Source organism: Notamacropus eugenii, chromosome 2 (genome assembly GCF_028372415.1).
Source record: "Notamacropus eugenii isolate mMacEug1 chromosome 2, mMacEug1.pri_v2, whole genome shotgun sequence".
Taxonomy (NCBI): Eukaryota; Metazoa; Chordata; class Mammalia; order Diprotodontia; family Macropodidae; genus Notamacropus; species Notamacropus eugenii.
In genome coordinates, this window is record NC_092873.1 from 305,919,610 (window position 1) to 305,938,517 (window position 18,908).

The window sequence follows — 18,908 nt, forward strand, 5'->3', positions numbered from 1 at the left end:
AGTCTGGCCCTTATAATCCTCAGCACAAACACTATCAGGCAGATTTTTATTTTAGTCGTGCTTCAGGCATGCATCTTCAGAAGCTACAGGCAAATAAGTACTGGTGGAAAATGGCCCAGAACTAATTCCTAGGGCTTTCTTTCCTACATAACTTTTCTCTCAAGGGGACATCCCAAAGGAATGAATGATCAGAAAGGAATGAACAGACTCAGGGAATATCCTAGAAGTGTCAGCACATGATTAATCTTGACCATTGCCAGGAAAATTGCTCTTGGATTTCGGCATTCCCTTTGCTTCCCTCTCTGCAGCAGTGACGCTGACTTCACTCATGAGGATTCCTCTTGGAAAACTGGATGTTTATGAGTCTCTCCTTTGTTTCAAATATTGTCCTAAGGGCGGTCCTATGTTAGAACAGAAAGCAAAGGAGACTGCGAAGCTAGTTTTCAATGGCATCCTGCCATCACTTGGAAGACTAATCTTCCTAATATCCAGTTCTGGTCATATCACACATCATGTCAGGGTGTGAGTCTCAGGTACTTAGCCTAGATATTCCTGTCTTTGCCAGCAAATATTCAATGAGGTTCTATGCCTGGAGGACCATGGAAGTCAGTACTTATCTCAAAATATCATGTTTTGTAGTTACTTGTGGTTATGTCTTATCCCTTTACTAGACCCTAAGATCCATCAGGGCAGAGGCTGAGTCTTATCTAAACTTTGTATGTCTTAATGGCTCACATAGAGCTCTGCACATGGTAGGCTATTCATAAATGTTGAATTGAAGCAATTGATTTGTGCCAGTCATGCAACCCAGGCTTACAATCAACTTTATGGACTGAGTAGGAGTTATAAGGAGACAACTTTAAAGCAGAGGTTGTACATTGGAAATATCAACAACAAGAGACAACAGCAAACAAACATGACACTAATCAATAAAAATATAAGAACAATGTTTTTAGTAGATGTGGCCATACCAGATACTCATAATGTCCAAGCTACATGGGAACTATAAAGCACTAACCAAAGAAATCAAAATTATGTGAGAAATGGATGAAGTACATCATCCTGTCTTCTACTGGAAATGTATTAAGGGGAGATACTGTTAGTAAACTTTGACTTACTAATAACAACATCCTAGTTGTTATCGTTGCTGTTTAGTTGTGTCTGACTCTTTGTGATCTTATTTGGGGTTTTGTTGGCAAACATACTGGAGTGGTTTGCCATTTCCTTCTCCAGCTCATTTTACAGATGAGGAAACTGAGGCTGATAGGGCGAAGTGACTTGCCCAAGGTTACACAGCTGGTAAGTGTCTGAGGTCAGATTTGATCTCAGGAAATGTCATCCTAACTCCAGGCTTGATGCTCTATGTCACCAGCTTGCTGCCTGCTTCCTAATACTTTTATTAAATTACAAAAAGTAGTGATCTTATCTACTCCTTCAATAGTCTATAGAATATTTTTTTTCTTCTTCTTTTTTTTTATTTTGTAATGTTTAACAATCACTGCCATACAATTGCGATTTTATCCCTCCCCACCTACTCCCCACTACCCCCCTCCCTCCCCACGACTGCATACAATTCTGTATAGATTCTACATATACTTTCCTATTGAGTATATTTTCACTATAGTCATGCTATGTAGTCAGACTAAGATAAATGAAAGAAATCGTATAACAAATCAGAACATGATACACAAACACATACACATACACAAACATGATCTGCTACAATATGTGAGTGACTTCCATATTTCTCTCTCTGAGTGTGGCAGGCATTTTGCCTTGAGATCCTCCATTGGGATTTTTTTTTTTTTTGGTAAGAAGTTCTTGTGTTATTACAAAAATCTAAGTCTACCAGAAAAAACTCTCACACACTGTGGTTGTTGCTGTGCATAAAGTTCTCCTGGTTCTGCTCCTTTCACTCAGCATCAGGTCATATAAGTCCTTCCAGGCCTGTCTGAAGTCTTCTTGTTCATCATTTCTTATGGCACAATAGTACTCCATTACATTCATATACCATAATTTATTCAGCCATTCCCCAATTGATGGACATCCCCTTGACTTCCAGTTTTTGGCAACTACATAGAGTGCTGCTATAAATATTTTTGTACATGTGGGACCCTTTCCCATTTTTATGATCTCTTGGGGATATAGTCCTAGTAGCGATATTGCTGGGTCAAAGGGTATGCACATTTTTGTAGCCCTTTGGGCATAGTTCCAAATTGCTCTCCAGAATGGTTGGATGCGCTCGCAGCTCCACCAACAATGAATTAGTGTTCCAACTTTCCCACATCCTCTCCAGCATTTATCATTTTCTTGTTCTGTCATGTTTGCCAATCTTATAGGTGTGATGTGGTACCTCAGAGTTGTTTTGATTTGCATCTCTCTAACCAATAGTGATTTAGAGCATTTTTTCATATGATTATAGATACCTTTAATTTCTTCCTCTGAAAATTGCCTGTTCATATCCTTTGACCATTTATCAATTGGGGAATGACTTGTATGATTATACATTTGAATCAGTTCTCTATATATTCTAGAAATGAGGCCTTTATCCCCGAGCTTAGCTGTAAAAATTCTTTCCCAATTTACCACATCCCTCCGGATTTTGGTTGCATTGGGTTTGGTTGTGCAAAAACTTCTCAGTTTAATGTAATCAAAGTTATCCATTTTGCATTTCATAATGCATTCTATCTCTCCTTTAGTAAAGAATTCTTCCCTTCTCCATAGATCTGATAAATACACTATTCCTTGCTTCTCCAGTTTATTCATGGTATCAATCTTTATACCTAAATCATGTACCCATTTGGACTTTATTCTTGTGCACGGTGTCAGGTATGGGTCTATGCCTAATTTCCGCCACACTGTTATCCAGTTTTCCCAGCAATTTTTGTCAAACAATGAGTTCTTATCCCAGAAGCTGGGGTCCTTGGGTTTATCAAACAGAAGGTTGCTATATTCCTTGCCTACTGCATCTTGAGTGCCAAGTCTATTCCACTTGTCTACCTCTCTGTTTCTTAGCCAATACCAAGTGGTTTTGATAATTGCTGCTTTATAGTACAGTTTGAGGTCTGGTAGCGCTAGGCCACCTTCCCAAGCATTTCTTTTCATTAGTCCCTTTGATATTCTGGACCTTTTGTTTTTCCAAATGAATTTTGATATTATTTTATCCAGCTCTAGAAAGTAATTGTCTGATAGTTTAATTGGTATGGCACTAAATAAGTATATTAATTTGGGTAGAATTGTCATTTTTATTATATTAGCACGGCCTACCCATGAGCAACTAATGTTTTTCCACTTACTTAAATCTGACTTTATTTGTGCAAAAAGTGTCTTGTAATTGTGTTCATATAAACCCTGGGTTTGTTTTGGCAGGTAGACTCCTAAGTATTTTATACTGTCTACTCTAACTTTAAATGGGATTTCTCTTTCTATCTCTTGCTGTTGGACTTTGTTGCTAATATATAGGAATGCAGAAGATTTGTGTGGGTTTATTTTGTACCCTGCAACTTTGCCAAAGTTGTTTATTAATTCTAGTAATTTTTTACTTGAATCTCTGGGATTCTCTAGGTAAATCATCATATCATCTGCAAAGAGTGATAACTTAGTTTCTTCTTTGGCTATTTTAATTCCTTGGATGTCTTTATCTTGTCTAATTGCTACAGCTAACATTTCTAGTACCATATTAAATAATAGTGGTGATAATGGACAACCTTGTTTCACCCCTGATCTTATTGGGAATGCATCTAGCTTATCCCCATTGCATATAATGCTTGCTGAAGGTTTTAGATAGATACTGCTTATTATTTTATGGAAAGTTCCCTTTATTCCTGCATTCTCCAATGTTTTTAGTAGGAATGGATGTTGTATTTTGTCAAAAGCTTTTTCTGCATCTATTGAGATAATCATGTGGTTTTTGTTAGCTTTGTTGTTGATGTGATCGATAATGCTAATAGTTTTCCTAATATTGAACCAGCCCTGTAGTCCTGGTATGAATCCTACCTGATCATAATGTATTAATCTCGTGATAAGATGCTGTATTCGTTTTGCTAGAATCTTATTTAAAATTTTTGCATCTATATTCATTGGGGAAATTGGTCTATAATTTTCTTTCTCTGTTTTGTCTCTTCCTGGTTTGGGTATCAAAACCATATTTGTATCATAGAAAGAATTTGGGAGGACTCCTTCTTCCCCAATTTTCAAGAATAGTGTATGTAGTATTGGAATTAACTGTTCTTTAAATGTTTGATAGAATTCACTTGTGAATCCATCTGGCCCTGGAGATTTTTTCCTAGGGAGTTCATTGATGGCTTGTTCAATTTCTTTTTCTGAGATGGGGTTGTTTAAGTATTCAACTTCCTCTTCTGTTAATCTGGGCAATTTGTATTTTTTAAAATATTCATCCATCTCGTTTAGATTATCGAATTTGTGGGCATAAAGTTGGGCAAAGTAGTTTCTAATTATTGTTTTAATTTCCTCCTCATTGGAGGTGAGTTCACCCCTTTCATTTTTAATATTAGTAATTTGGTTTTCTTCTTTCTTTTTTTTAATCAGATTGACCAAAGGTTTATCAATTTTATTAGTTTTTTCATAAAACCAACTATTGGTTTTATTTATTAATTCAATAGTTTTCTTAATTTCAATTTTATTAATCTCTCCTTTGGTTTTCAGTATTTCTAATTTGGTATTTACTTGGGGATTTTCAATTTGTTCTTTTTCTAGCTTTTTCAACTGCAAGCCTAAGTCACTGATCTCCTCTTTCTCTATTTTATTTATGTAAGCATTCAGAGATATAAAACTTCCCCTAATAACTGCTTTTGCAGTATCCCATAAGTTTTGGTATGTTGTCTCACTATTGTCATTCTCTCGAATGAAATTGTTGATTGTTTCTATGATTTCTTCTTTAACCCAACCCTTCTTTAGAATTAGATTATTTAGTTTCCAATTGATTTTTGGTTTCTCTTTCCATGGCCTTTTATTACATGTAATTTTTAATGCATTATGATCTGAAAAGGATGCATTGATTATCTCTACCTTTCTGCACTAGATTGTGAGATTTTTATGTCCTAGTACATGGTCAATTTTTGTAAATGTTCCATGTACCACTGAGAAAAAAGTATATTCCTTTCTATTCCCATTTAATTTTCTCCAAAGATCTATCATATCTACCTTATCCAGAGTTTTATTTACCTCCTTAACCTCTTTCTTGTTTATTTTGAGGTTGGATTTATCGAGTTCAGTGAGGGGGAGGTTGAGGTCCCCCACTAGTATAGTTTTGCTATCAATTTCTTCCTTCAACTCCCCCAACCTCTCCTCTAAGAATCTGGATGCTATACCACTTGGAGCATACATGTTTAGTAATGATATTGCTTCATTGTCTATGGTGCCTTTTAGCAGGATATAGTTTCCATCCTTATCCCTTTTGATTAGATCTATTTCTGCTTTTGCTTTGTCTGAGATTAGGATTGCTACTCTTGCCTTTCTTACATGAGCTGAAGCACAATATATTCTGCTCCATCCTTTGACCTTTATCCTATGTGTATCCCCCCGTTTCAAATGTGTTTCTTGTAAGCAGCATATTGTTGGATTATGGCTTTTAATCCATTCTGCTATCCGTCTCCGTTTTATGTGAGAGTTCATTCCATTCACATTCACAGTTATGATTACAATCTGTGTATTTCCCTCCAACCTCTTTCCCACCATTTGTGCTTTTAGCTCTCCCGTCTCCCTTCCCCTCCTCAATAGTATTCACTTTTCTCCCCCTCCTCCTGCAGCCTTCCCCTCCTTCTTTTGACCCCCTTCTTTTTTAGTTCCCTTTACTCTTATTGCTTCTTTCCTCCCTTTTAGCCACCCTCCCCTTTCTTCCCCCTTCCCCTCCTACTACCTATAGAGCTAGTTAGGCTTATCTACTTAAGATTATTGTTCCCTCCTTTGAACAAATCAGATGAGAGTACCTCTCAAACAATGCTCATCTCCCTCCCCTCCTTCCCTCTACTATAGTTTTGTACTTCTTCCTGTGATATAATTTGCCATTTTCTGCTTCCCCCTTTCCACACTTCCTATTACATTCCCTTCTCATACTTAAATCATATTTTTGACATGACATCATTTACTTTATGCCCGTTCCCTCTACATATATCCCTTTTATCATAATAGCTGCACAGTTCTCAAGATTAACAGGTATCATCTTCCCTTATAGGGAGGTAAACAGTTTGCCCTAATTGAGTAGCAAGTTTTTGTTTTTGTTTTTTCCCCTCTGTTTACCTTTTTATGATTCTCTGGAGACCTGCATTTGAAGATCAAATTGTCTATTGAGTTCTGGTGTTTTGGTCAGGAAGCTCTGGAAATCCCTTATTTCGTTGAATGACTTTCTCCTTGCCTGAAATGTTATGCTGAACTTTGCTGGGTAGTTGATCCTTGGTTGAAGTCCCAACTCCTTTGCCTTACAGAATATTGGGTTCCAATTCTTTCGATCTTTTAATGTAGAAGCTGCAAGGTCCTGTGTGATCCTGACTGTGTGTCCTTGATATTTGAATTGTTTCTTTCTGGCTGCTTGTAGTATTTTCTCCTTCACTTGATAGCTCTGGAATTTGGCAACTATATTTCTTGGGGTTTTGAGTTTGGGATCCCTTTCGGGAGGGGAACGGTGGATTCTTTCGATGACTATTTTGCCCTCTGAGTCTAGTACTTCTGGACAGTTTTCCTTGATGATTTCCTGGAAGATATTGTCCAGACTCTTTTCTTCATCATGGGTTTCTGGCAGGCCAATAATTCTTAGATTTTCTCTCCTGGATCTATTTTCAAGGTCAGTTGTTTTTCCAATTAAATATTTTACATTTTCTTCTATCTTTTCATTCTTTAGATTTTGTTTGACTGATTCTTGTTGCCTCATTGAGTCCTTAGTTTCTACTTGCCCAATTCTAATCTTCATCGTAGTGTTTTCTTCAGTTAGCTTTTCCATCTCCTTTTCCATCTGACCAATTTTCCCTTTAAGGAGCTATTTTCTCCATTTAATTTTTGTACTTCTTTTTCCATTGGACCAATTTTCCCAGTTAGGTTTTGGGTTTCCTTTTCCATCTGATCAATTTTCCCAATTAGGTTTTGGGTTTCCTTTTCCATTTGATTAGCTCTTCCTTTTAGGGAATTATTCTCTCCAGTTAATTTTTGAACTTCCTTTTCCATTTCTTCAATTTTCTTTTTCAGGGTGATGTTCTCATCAGTGAATTCTTTTTTTATAGTTTTAAAATCATTGGCCAGTTTTTCTTTTATATCCTTCTTCAGACGTTCCAGGTAATCTAGTTGTGCTTGCGACAAATTCATAGTCCCATCTGAGGTTTCAGATGGAAGTACAGTCTCAGCTCTAACCTCTTTGGTGTTTGTGTTTTGGTCCTTATCCCCATAGAAAGATTCTATGGTTTTTTCACTTTTCGTCTGCTTTTTCCGATTCATGATGTTGGCTGAGTGTTGTAGCTTTTGGTTCTTTCAGTCAGAAGGTACAGATCTTTAAGTTGAGCTGATGTGTGTCTAGGCTAAAAGCAGGCTTTTGTTTTTTGTTTCCCTGATCAACCCTGGGGTTAGCTTGTTAGGTGTGTGGGGGAGGGGTGGTCTGGTCTCAGGAGATCTCCTCAGTTGACTTGAGGCAAAGGCAAGGTCAGGGGATGGTGATCCCAGCTTCCCTATTGTCTTCCCTTTTCCCCTGGAGGGCTGGGGCACGCCTAGAAGCTAACGCGTGTTCCCGCCCCTCCTGGGGCTCGTCTCCCGGCTCTGAGGCTTGCCTGGGTCTCAGTGCGAATTTTCTCTGCCCTGGGTCGTCTGTCCCTCCAGCCGTCTCCGCCACCGTAGGAAGAATCCCCCTTTGCCACTTTTCCAGCCTCTGGTGTTATAAGACCACCCGCCCCCTTCTGCTGTTCCCGCTGATCCAGGATTAATCTGGGGAAGAATTTTATGGTTCCTTCACGGTCATCAGGAGGGAGGAGAGAGCACTTACTGATCACTCTGCCATCCCAGTTCCTGGAAGTTCAAGTAGTGACCCACCAAAGTCCGTCTTCAGGTTGAAGATTTCAAGGGCTGCTGCGCTGATGTCTGGCACTCAGCGGCTCTCACCGGCTCGGCCTGGCTTATCTCCTGCTCCGCTGGTCTTGCCCGCCACTCTCGGGCTCCTCTGGTCCCCTCCGCCCTGCCGCGCTGACCGTGCTGCGCTGTGCGCCTGGGTCTTACCCCCGCGGAACAGATCCCTCCCGTGGACCCTCCCGTCCAGCCTGGGCTCCGAATCCGTCAAAGTCCGTCACCCACTGGATTCTACACCTCCAAAGTCTGGTCAGACTCTCCCCCCAGAGATATCCAGAGGAGTTTTTCCAGAAGCTTGAGTGAGTCGTTGCTTTCACTCCGCCATCTTGGCTCCGCCCCCTAGTCTATAGAATATTAAAAACAGATAGATAAACACTGGGGATGCAAATACAGAGAAGCAAGGCAGTCCCAGTCCTCAACATGGTTATATTCTAATGGGGGAAGACAACACAGAAAAGGGAATTTGAAAGGGAGTGGGTGGGGGAAAGAAAGTACCATCATGCTGGGGAGGCCAGGAAGTGCTGTGGAAGTCTTGATCCAGGCAAGCTGGTCATTGCAACCAGAGACTAGAGGAGGAGCCTGGATTTAGTGATCAATGCAGATTATATAAGGCAACAGTAGAAACTATGCATTCTATCACTACAACCTACAAAAACGCAGACCCTACTGAATACCTAGAAGAGCTTCTAGGTGGTGCCATAGTGCACAGAACATCAGCCCTGGAGTCAAGAAGACTTATCTTAGTTGAAATTCAGCCTCAGACACTTACTAGCTGGGTGAACCTTGCCCAAGGAGGCTGTGCAAAGTGAGAAAGTTGAAGAACTGGGAGAGTAGGGTGTTCATGGGAATAACAATAAGTATGTTGAAATTCACTAGTAGGAGGGCAGGAGTTGAGGAGGAAAGAAAAATTTTGAACTGGGTACTGAACTCTGAAAAAAGAAGGGGAGTGTCCTGGAGATCCGAGGTGTCAGATTTTGTTTGTGTGGTACAGATGGATTGAGTGAACCTTAAAGAAAGAGAGGTTACTGACTAATGGTGGTAGAGGGAGAATCTAGAAGTGGTAATGGGGAGCAGTGAGGATTCCAACTCTCCAGTCTTGATGAGTGAATCAAGAGAATTTCCAGTGCTGAAAAGGGAAACCAGGGAGATTGTGTCATGCAGAGATATTCAGGTCAATGTGAGAGCCAGAAGATGGCAGCAGTGGGAAAGGAAAAGATTTAAGTTAAAAGCAGGTTTGTTACCTAAAGGGCAGGCATTCCAGAGAGCGCAGTGGAAGGGGAGGGTAGCTTTAGAGTGGAACCTTGATGGGCTGCAGAAGTGGGAATAAAGCACTGGGAAGTGAGGGACAGGCAATGAGGCTTGAATGATAGCAGCTAAGGGTTCAAAATCACTGGGATGGGGAAGATATTACCAGGGGAGACTTTGTTAATCATTAAGGAATGAGTTCAGGTAAGTTTTCATTGTCCATAGGGGGTTGGCCTTAGGTCAAAGTTTTCTCTAGGTTGCAGTCAAACAAGTTCTGTGAGCTGAAGGAATGATGTTATTCTCTTTCCCCCAAGGAAGAAGACTAGGCTGGAGGCGGGATGAACTCATTTCTCCCCTTCCTTGGAGGAGACTTGTGCTCAATGGAACACTGTTTCTCCTCTTCACAAGGGAGGCAGAAGACTGGGCAGGAGTCTTGGTGTGATGAACTTGCACTTTATTCTCTTTACCTTAAAGATAGAAAAAATAAAATACATATGGAAACAGGGAGGTAACTGCCAACCTTATTATCCTGTCTGTTACTTGAGCTACTCTGAAGATGCCCTCAGTGAGCCAGTAGAAGATGTGCTGATATCCCAATTCTTTTTCAATGAGAAAAAGTTATTTTGTTCACTTGGGCAATAGTCCTCAGAGAATTAATAACAAAAGGAGAAGAGCAGGATAATAACCGATCCTAAGTTGGTTTCTATCTGAACACTATCAAGAAAGATAAGAATAGTATTGCTAATGATGGTGATGATGGTAACTGACTGCTTCACCAAACAATTCATCAATGGGCCAGTTTTCCTACAACCTCTCTAATATTTGTAATGGGTGTGTGTGTGTGTGTGTGTGTGTGTGTGTGTGTGTGAGGAGCCAGTTTTGCCTTTGTCATGAGTGTGTGGTAGGACCTCGGAACTATTTTAATGTGTATTTCTCTAATTATTAGTGATTATGGAGCATTTTTTTCACATAATTGTCGATAGCTTGGATTTCTTCTGTTGAGAACTATCTCTTCACATTCTTAGATTGTTCGTTAATTGGGAAGTGGATCTTATTGTTACAAATCTGAATCAGCTTCTTATATCTCTCAGAAATGAAACCTTTTTTAGAGGAACTGAATGAGTTAAAGCATTCTGGAAAGCAATTTTTAATTATGCCCTTGAAGTTATTAAAAAGTGTGTGCTCTCTGACCTAGTAAGCAAAAGGTTTTATATGTACAAAAATGTTTTTGGTATCTCTTTTTTATGGTAGCAAAAATTGGAAGTTAAGGGGATGCCCATCAATTGGGGAATGGCAAAGAAATTGTAGTATATGAATGGGATGCAATACTATTGTACGGTAAGAAATGAAGAAAAAAGACAGAGATTGCAAAGAGATTGGGGAAGACTTTATTTGAACTGATGCAAAATGAAATGACCAGAACTAGAAGAACAATTCATACTATGACATTAATATTGTAAAAACAAACAATTTTGAAAGACAAAACCTTTGATCAACTAAATGACTTCAAAGGACTAATAAAGTCCTTCAAAGGACTGATAAAGAAGAATGGTGCCCACCTCATGACAGACAGATGATAGATTGATATGAAAAATAAGAAACATATTTTTGAGAACTTTTGATGCCAAGATGACAGTGAGGAAGGATTCCTCTGAAGCCCTCCCAAGTTTCTGTCTAAACAACTAGAAAACTGCCTCAGAATTGATCTAAGAGAAAGGAAGCAGGTTACCAGCCCAGCATGAAAAGTCTATCTCACTGGTATGGGAAGGGAGATGAGATCCAAGAATATCAGTAGCAGTAGCAGCAGCAGCCAGGCTTACAGCAAGGAACCTGCAGCAAGGCTCCAAGTCTGGGGCAATTCTCCATCAAGGCCCTGGCATCCTGCAAACTAGCAACCCCCTAGACAAGTCTCTGCAGCGCAGCAAGACACTCCAGTGACCCCATCCACAGCATAAGCCACCAAAGCCTTGACTCCATTCTAGACCAGCCTTGCCCTAGGGCTAGTCAAGAGGGAGACTTGACCCCTGGGGACTACCAGCAGAGAGAGACTGTTTCCATAGCAAACAAGCGACAAGGTCCTACTCCTGGAGCAGGCCAGTAGTTAAACCCCACATCCAGGGGAGGCCAACAGGGAGGCCCCTAATGCCCCAGTACAAGTCATAAGGGAAGCCTACCCTCCAGAGAAAGCAAGAAGCTAAGTGAAAGCTAGCAGTAAGACCCAGAACCGTAGCACAAAAAGCTTGGGACAGTTCAGGACCAGAGCCCATCTCTCACATAAAAACACCAAGTCACAAAACAAGGCAGAAAATATGAGCAAAAAAAAAAAAACAAAAAAGAGATTGCCTATAAAAAGTTACTATGATGATAGGGAGAATTAAGGCATAAACTTAAAAGAGGACAATTATGTCAAAATGGCTACATATGAAGTCTCAAATAAATATGTAATTTTGCCTCAGACCCAAAAATATATTTTTTTTAAAATAAAGAATTTATTTATTTTTTGTTTCTTAACATTCACTTCCACAAGAATTTGAATTCAAAATTTTCTCCCCATTTCTCCCCACCCCCACCCTGGGACAGCATGCATCCTATCCACCCCTTCTTCCAGTCTGTCCTCCCTTCTATTATCCACCCTTCTTCCATCCCCTTTCCCCTCTATTTTCCTGTAGAGCAAAATAGATTTCTATACTCCATTGCCTGTATAGCTTAATTTCCAGTTGCATGCTAAAACAATTTTTTAACATTCATTCTTAAAGCTTTGAGTTCCATATTCTCTCCCTCCCTCCCAACCCACCCTCATTGAGAAAACAAGCAATTCAATATAGGGCATTCGTGTGTAACAATGCAAAGAACTTCCATAACAGTTATATTGTAAAAGACTAAACACATTTCCCTGTGCCCTGTCCTGCCCTTCATTTATTCCATTCGCTCCCTTGACCTGTCCTCCCACAACAGTGTTTGCTTCTGAGGATTTCTTTCTCCAATTTGCTGTCCCTTCTATTATCTTCCCTCTCCTATCCCCTTCTCCCTTGCTTTCCTGCAGGGTAAAATAGACTTCCATATCCAATGGAGTGTGTGTTATTACCTCTTTAAATCAAATCCCATGAGAGTAAGGCTCAATTATTTCCTTTCATCTCCCCCCTCTTCCCCTCCATTATAAAAGCTCTTTCTTTCCTATTTTATGTGAGATGATTTACTACATTCTACCTCTCCCTTTCTCTTACTCCTAGTACATTCCATTCAACAGTAAATTTTATTTTATTTTTTAGATATTCTCCCTTTATATTCAGCTGACCCTGTGCCCTCTATGTATATATATATGTATATATACACATGTACATATACATACCTACACATGTATAATATACACATACATACATATCCATATACACCTAAATTATATATATATATGTGTATATATATATATGTGTATATATATATGTATATATATATACACATATATATATATATTCCCTCTAACCACCCTAATACTGAAAAAGGTCTCATGAGTTACAAATGACATCTTTCCATGTAGGAATGTAAACAGTTCAGCTTTAATGAGTTCCTTAAGGCTTCTCTTTCCTGTTTACCTTTTCATGTTTTGATTCTTTTATTTGAAAGTCAAATTTTCTGTTCAGCTCTGGTCTTTTCAGCAAGAATGCTTGGAAGTCCTCTATTTGAAATTCCATTTTCCCTCCTGAAGTATTATACTCAGTTTTGCTGTGTAGGTGATTCTTGGTTTTAATCCTATCTCCTTTGACCTCTGGAATATCATATTCTAAGTCCTTCAATTTCTTAGTATATAGTGGCTGCTAAATCCTATGTTATCCTGATTGTATTTCCACAATACTTGAAGTGTTTCTTTCTGGTTGCTTGTAATACTTTCTTCTTGACCTGGAAACTCTGGAATTTGGCTACAATATTTTTAGGAGTTTTCCTTTTGGGATCTCTTTCAGGAGGTGATTGGTGAATTCTTTCCATTTCTATTTTACTCTCTGGTCCTAGAATATCCTGGCATTTTTCCTTGATAATTTCTTGGAAAATGATGTCTAGGCTCTTTTTTGATCATGATTTTAAGGTAGACCAATAATTTTAAAATTATCTCTCCTGGATCTATTTTCCATGTCAGTTGTTTTTCCAATGAGATATTTAACATTGTCCTCTATTTTTTCATTCTTTTGGTTTTGTTTTATAATTTCTTGGTTTCTCATAAAGTCATTAGCTTCCATCTGCTCCATTCTAATTTTTAAAGAACTATTCTCTTCAGTGAACTTTTGAACCTCTTTTTCCATTTAGCCAATTCTGCTTTTTAAAGCATTCTTTTCCTTATTGTCTTTTTGGACCTCTTTTGCCATTTGAGTTAGTTTATTTTTAAAGGTGTTATTTTCTTCAGCATTTTTTTGGGTCTCCTTAGCAAGCTGTTGACTCGCTTCTCATTATTTTCTTGCATTGTTCTCATTTCTCTTCCCAATTTTTCCTGCATGTCTCTTACTTGATTTTCATAATCATTTTTGAGATGTTCCATGGTCTGAGACTATTGCATATTTTTTTGGAGGTTTTGGATGTAGAAGCCTTGATTTTGATGTCTTCCTCAGATGGTATGCTTTGTTCTTTCTCATCCAAAAGGATGGATGAAAATACCTTTTCACCAAGAAAGTAACCTTCTATAGTCTTATTTTTCTACTTTTTGGGCATTTCCCCAGCCTGTTATTTGACTTTTGAGTCCTCTGTCAAGTGGAGGGTATACTCTAGGGACCTGTAAATCCTCAGTTCCTCCAAGATGGCACAATCTGTAAGCCTGTGTGCCTGGAACTGCAAGTGTTTCCACAGCCACCACCAACTCCACCACACCAGTGCTCCTCCTCACCCCAGAACTGTGACCTTCCTCTTTGGGTTGGGAGTCTTGGCCAGCAAGACCCTATGCTGTTCTCAGGACGTAATGAATGAGGCGGGAGGCAGGGTGTAAGGCAACTCCATTCATTACCAGTAAAGCAGCATTATTTATAACATAATAGCCTTGTGAATTATGCCCTTCAGCCAATCCCTTTGAAGGTCAAATCTACTCCTCCAACCCCTGCTCTGCATTCTCTTCATGTCCAGCTTGAGAAAAACAAGCTGGTGGTGGTTCTGCCTCAGATGCCATTAGTTCCAGACACCTTGGGTGTGGTCCTACAATGGCATCCAAGAGTTCCTAGCCCCCTTACACAGAACCACCACCCCAGGAGTGCCAGATCAGCCCCTTAATTCCCCTAGCATCTTTAGACTGAGGGGTCCAAAAGTGAACTCTCCTGCTGGAGTGGCTGCTGCCACCCCAGGATTGGGGCTGGGGCCAGACCATGCTCCCCTCTCACCAGGTGAAAGAACTTTCTTACTGACCTTTGAAGTTGTCTTTGGCATTTGTGGGCTGAGAAATCTGGGAATTGCAGCTGCTACTTGTGATTCTGTGCCCTGAAGCCTGCTCCAGTTCTGTTTATGCTGTGAGGTGTGGCCCTTACTGGGCTGCACTTCACTCTGAGCCTGGTGCAATAGACCTTTCCTGTTAGCCTTCCAGGCTGTCTTGGGCTGGAAATCTCTTTCACTCTCATTTTGTGGCTTCTGCTGCTCTAGAATTTGTTTGGAGTCATTTTTAGAGGTATTTTATGGGCTTTGGGGGGGAGAGCTAGAGCAGATCGATCTTTCCTTACTAAAGTACTGGTGGGCTTGAAATATGATATACAGGAAGGCAAAGGAATTAGGATTACAACCAAGAATCCCAAAAAACAAAATAAAGAAAGAAAATTGCACTGGATGAAGAAGGAGGGGGTAGATGTATTCACCCATAAAATAGAAGTGGTTAGCAGAATGGATTAAAAAACAGAATCCTCCAATATGTTGCTTACGAGAAACACACATGAAGCAGAGATACACAGAGGGTAAAGGTAAGAGACTGGAGCAAATCTATTATATTCTGGCTGAAGCAAAGAAGGTAGGGGTAGCAATCATGACCTTGGATGAAGCAAAAGCAAAAACAGACCTAATAAATAAAACTAGAAACTGGTTTTATGAAAAAAAAAACAATAAAATAGAGAAATGATTGGCTAATTTGATTAAAAAAGGAAAGAAGAAAACCAAATTATTAGTATAAAAAATGAAAGGAGTGAATTCACCAGCAATGAAAAAAAATTAAGACAATTATGAGAAGTTATTTTGCCCAATTATATGTCAAAAAATTTGACAATTGTAATGAAATGAATGAATATTTACAAAAATATAAATTACCCAGACTAACAGAATAGCTTAAATAACTTAATCTTAACTCAACTAACTTAAATAACTCAATCTTAGAAAAAGAAATTGAACAAGACATCAATGAACTTCCTAAAAAAACCCAAAAACAACCAGGGCCCAATAGATTCACAAGCAAATTCTAGCAAACATTTAAAGAATAATTAATCCCAGTACTATATAAACTACTTGAGAAAATAGGTGAAGGAGTCCTACCATATTCCTTTCATGACACAAATATGGTGCTGATACCCCAACCAGAAAGAGCCAAAACAGAGAAAGAAAATTATAGACCAATTTCCCTAATGAACATTGATGCAAAAATTTAAAATAAAACACTAGTAAAAAGATAATAGCACTATATTGCATGAATCATACACTATGACCAGATGGGATTTTGTAGCACCTATGGCAGCTGTGAATTTGCTGGCATAATTCTGAATCATAAAATACAACAGATTCCCCACATGGAAGACAGAAACAAAACATTTATTCAAACACCAGAAAGCTGAATCCCAACACCAGAAAACCAAATCCATCATAGCAACAAAGAAATCCATTCACAATAACAATGCAGGGAGCACTACCATCCCTAAGACTTCCCTCTGTTAGGCTTCCCACAAACCAGCTTCCTTAAACAAATCACAAACCAGCCCTCCCACTCATTCTAGTTGCTGCTCCTGCTGCCTGTTTTCTCTATCATTCCCATTTCCTACTAGTCTGACCAACTTCCTCTCATTTCTGATCCAGCTCCACGCCTTCCTGTTCTATTCACTCAGCAAACTCCTCCCACCACAGACTCCATGTGACTCAGACTTCCATGTGACCCAGAAAGGTCACATGAGCCTATTAATGAATGGGAAAGATCTTCCCATTTAAATTACCATAACAGATTTATACCAGGAATGCAGGGCTGGTTCAATGATAAAAAAAAATATATCAATATCATTGACCATATCGATAACAAAGACAACTGAAATCGTATGATTATCTCAACAGATGCAGGAAAAGCCTTTGACAAAATGCAACACCCATTCCTATTAAAAACAATAGATGTCATAGGAATAAATGGAGCTTACCTTAAAATGATAAGCAGTGTATCTAAAACCACCAGCAAACATTATCTGTAATGGAGATAAGTTAGAAGCCTTCTCAATACAATCAGGGTGAAGGAAGAATTCCCATGATCATCTCTGTTATTTAATATTGTGCTAGAAATGTTAGCTATAATAAGAGAAGGAAAAGAAATGGAAGGAATTAAAATAGGCAACGAGGAAACAAAACTATCACTCTTTGCAGGTGATATGATGTTATACTTAGGAAATCCTGGAGAATCAGTTTAAAACTACTTGAAATTATTAACAAATTTAGCAAAGTATTAGGATACAAAATAAACCCACATAAGTCATCAGCATTTCTATATATTACCAACAAAGTCCAGCAGCAAGAGATAGAAAGAGAAACTTCATTTAAAATAACTGTAGACAATACAAAATACTTGGGAGTCTACCTGCCAAGATGAACCCAGGAACTACATGAACACAATTATAAAACACTTTTCACACAGATAAAGTCAGATCTAAACAAATGGAAAAATATTAATTGCTTATGGGTTGGCTGGGTTAATGTAATAAAAATGACAATTCTACCTAAATTAATCTACTTATTCAGTGCCATACCAATTGAACTATCAAAAAACTACTTTATCGGACTAGAAAAAAAAATATTCATCTGGAAGGACAAAAGCTCAAAGATATCAAGAAAATTAATAAAAAAAAAAGTGAAAGAAGGTACCAAATCTCAAACTGTATTATAAAACTGCAATTATGAAAATAACCTAGCTAAGAAATAGGGAGGTGGATCAGTGGAATAGATTAAGTGTAGATTATATTATAGTAAATTACCATAGTAATCTAGTATATGATAAATTCAAAGATCCAAGCTTTTGGAACAAAAGCTCATTATCTCACAAAAACTTCTGGGAAAACTGGAAAACAGTGTGGCAGAAACTAGGTATAGACATCTCACACCATACACTAAGATAAGGTCAAAATGGATACATGATTTATACATACAGGGTGATACCATAAACAAATTAAGAGAGCATGGAGTAATTTATCTGTCAGATTTATTGATAAGGGAAGAATTTAGGACCAAAGAAGATATAGAGAGCATTATATTATGTAAAATAGATATTTTTTATATAAAATTAAAAAGTTTTTGCATAAACAAAACCAATACAATCAAAATGATAAAGAAAGCAGAAAACTGGGAAAAATTGCAACAAGTATCTCTGATGAAGCCCTCATTTTCAAATCTATAGAGAACTGACCCAAATTTATAAAAATAGAAGTCATTCCCCAATTGATAAATAGTCAAAGGATATGAACAGGCAGTTTTCAGACAAAGAAATCAGTTATAGATAGTTATATAAAAAATTCTCTAAATCAATCTAAAATTGATCAGAGAAATGCAAATTAAAGCAACTCTGAGGTGTCATCTCTCACCTAGCAGAGTGCCTAATATGGCAAAAAGGGAAAATGTTAAATGTTGGAGAGGATGTGGGTAAACTGGGATATAATGCACTGATGGCAGAGTTGTGAACTGCTCTAACCCTTCTGGAACACAGTTTGGAATCATTCTGAAAGGACTATAAAAGTGTGCATATTCTTTGATCCAACAATACCACTGCTAGGTTTGTATCCCAAAGACATCCAAAAAAATGGAAAAGGGCCAATCTGTACAAAAATATTTGTAGCAGCTCTTCTTGTGGTAGCTAGGAATTGCAAATCAAAGAGATACCCATCAATTGGGAGAATGGCTAAAGACGCTGTGGTATACAATTGTAATGGAATATTATTGTACTATATGGAATGACAATCAGGATGATTTCAGAAAAAACCTGAAAAGACTTACAGGAACTGATGCATAGTGCAGTGAACAGAACCAGGAGAACATTGTACACAGTAACAGCAATATTGTTTGATAAAGAATTGTGAATGACTTAGCTCTTCTCAGTAATACAATGATCCAAGACAATCCCAAAGGACTAGTAATGAAGCATACTATCCATTTCAGATAAAGAACTGATATTGACTGAATACAGATTGAAGTATACTATTTTTCCCTTTCTTATCTATTTTTTCTTTTATTTGAGTCTTGTACAAAATGACTAATATGGAAATATTTTACATAATTGCACATATATAACCAATATCTGATTACTTACCTTCCCAGGAAAGGGAGAGGGGAGGGGAGGGAGGGAGGGAGGGAAGAAAAACTAAAATTTGGAACTCAAAACTTTAAATAAAAATTTTTAAAAATTGGAAAAAATAAGC

General features: G+C 38.3%; 2 long non-coding RNA genes across 2 annotated transcripts in view; one reads left to right on the top strand and one right to left on the bottom strand.

Moving 5' to 3' along the window:
- LOC140527724 (uncharacterized) overlaps positions 1–18,908 on the top strand; it is a 64,620-nt gene that overhangs the window by 8,010 nt on the left and 37,702 nt on the right. The gene's annotated exons all lie outside the window — the stretch shown is intronic.
- Positions 1–18,908, bottom strand: part of LOC140527725 (uncharacterized) — a 41,064-nt gene that overhangs the window by 2,089 nt on the left and 20,067 nt on the right. The window contains exon 2 of the long non-coding RNA XR_011974912.1: positions 16,650–16,794. This is a non-coding gene — a long non-coding RNA (uncharacterized lncRNA). The remainder of the gene's footprint in view (positions 1–16,649; positions 16,795–18,908) is intronic.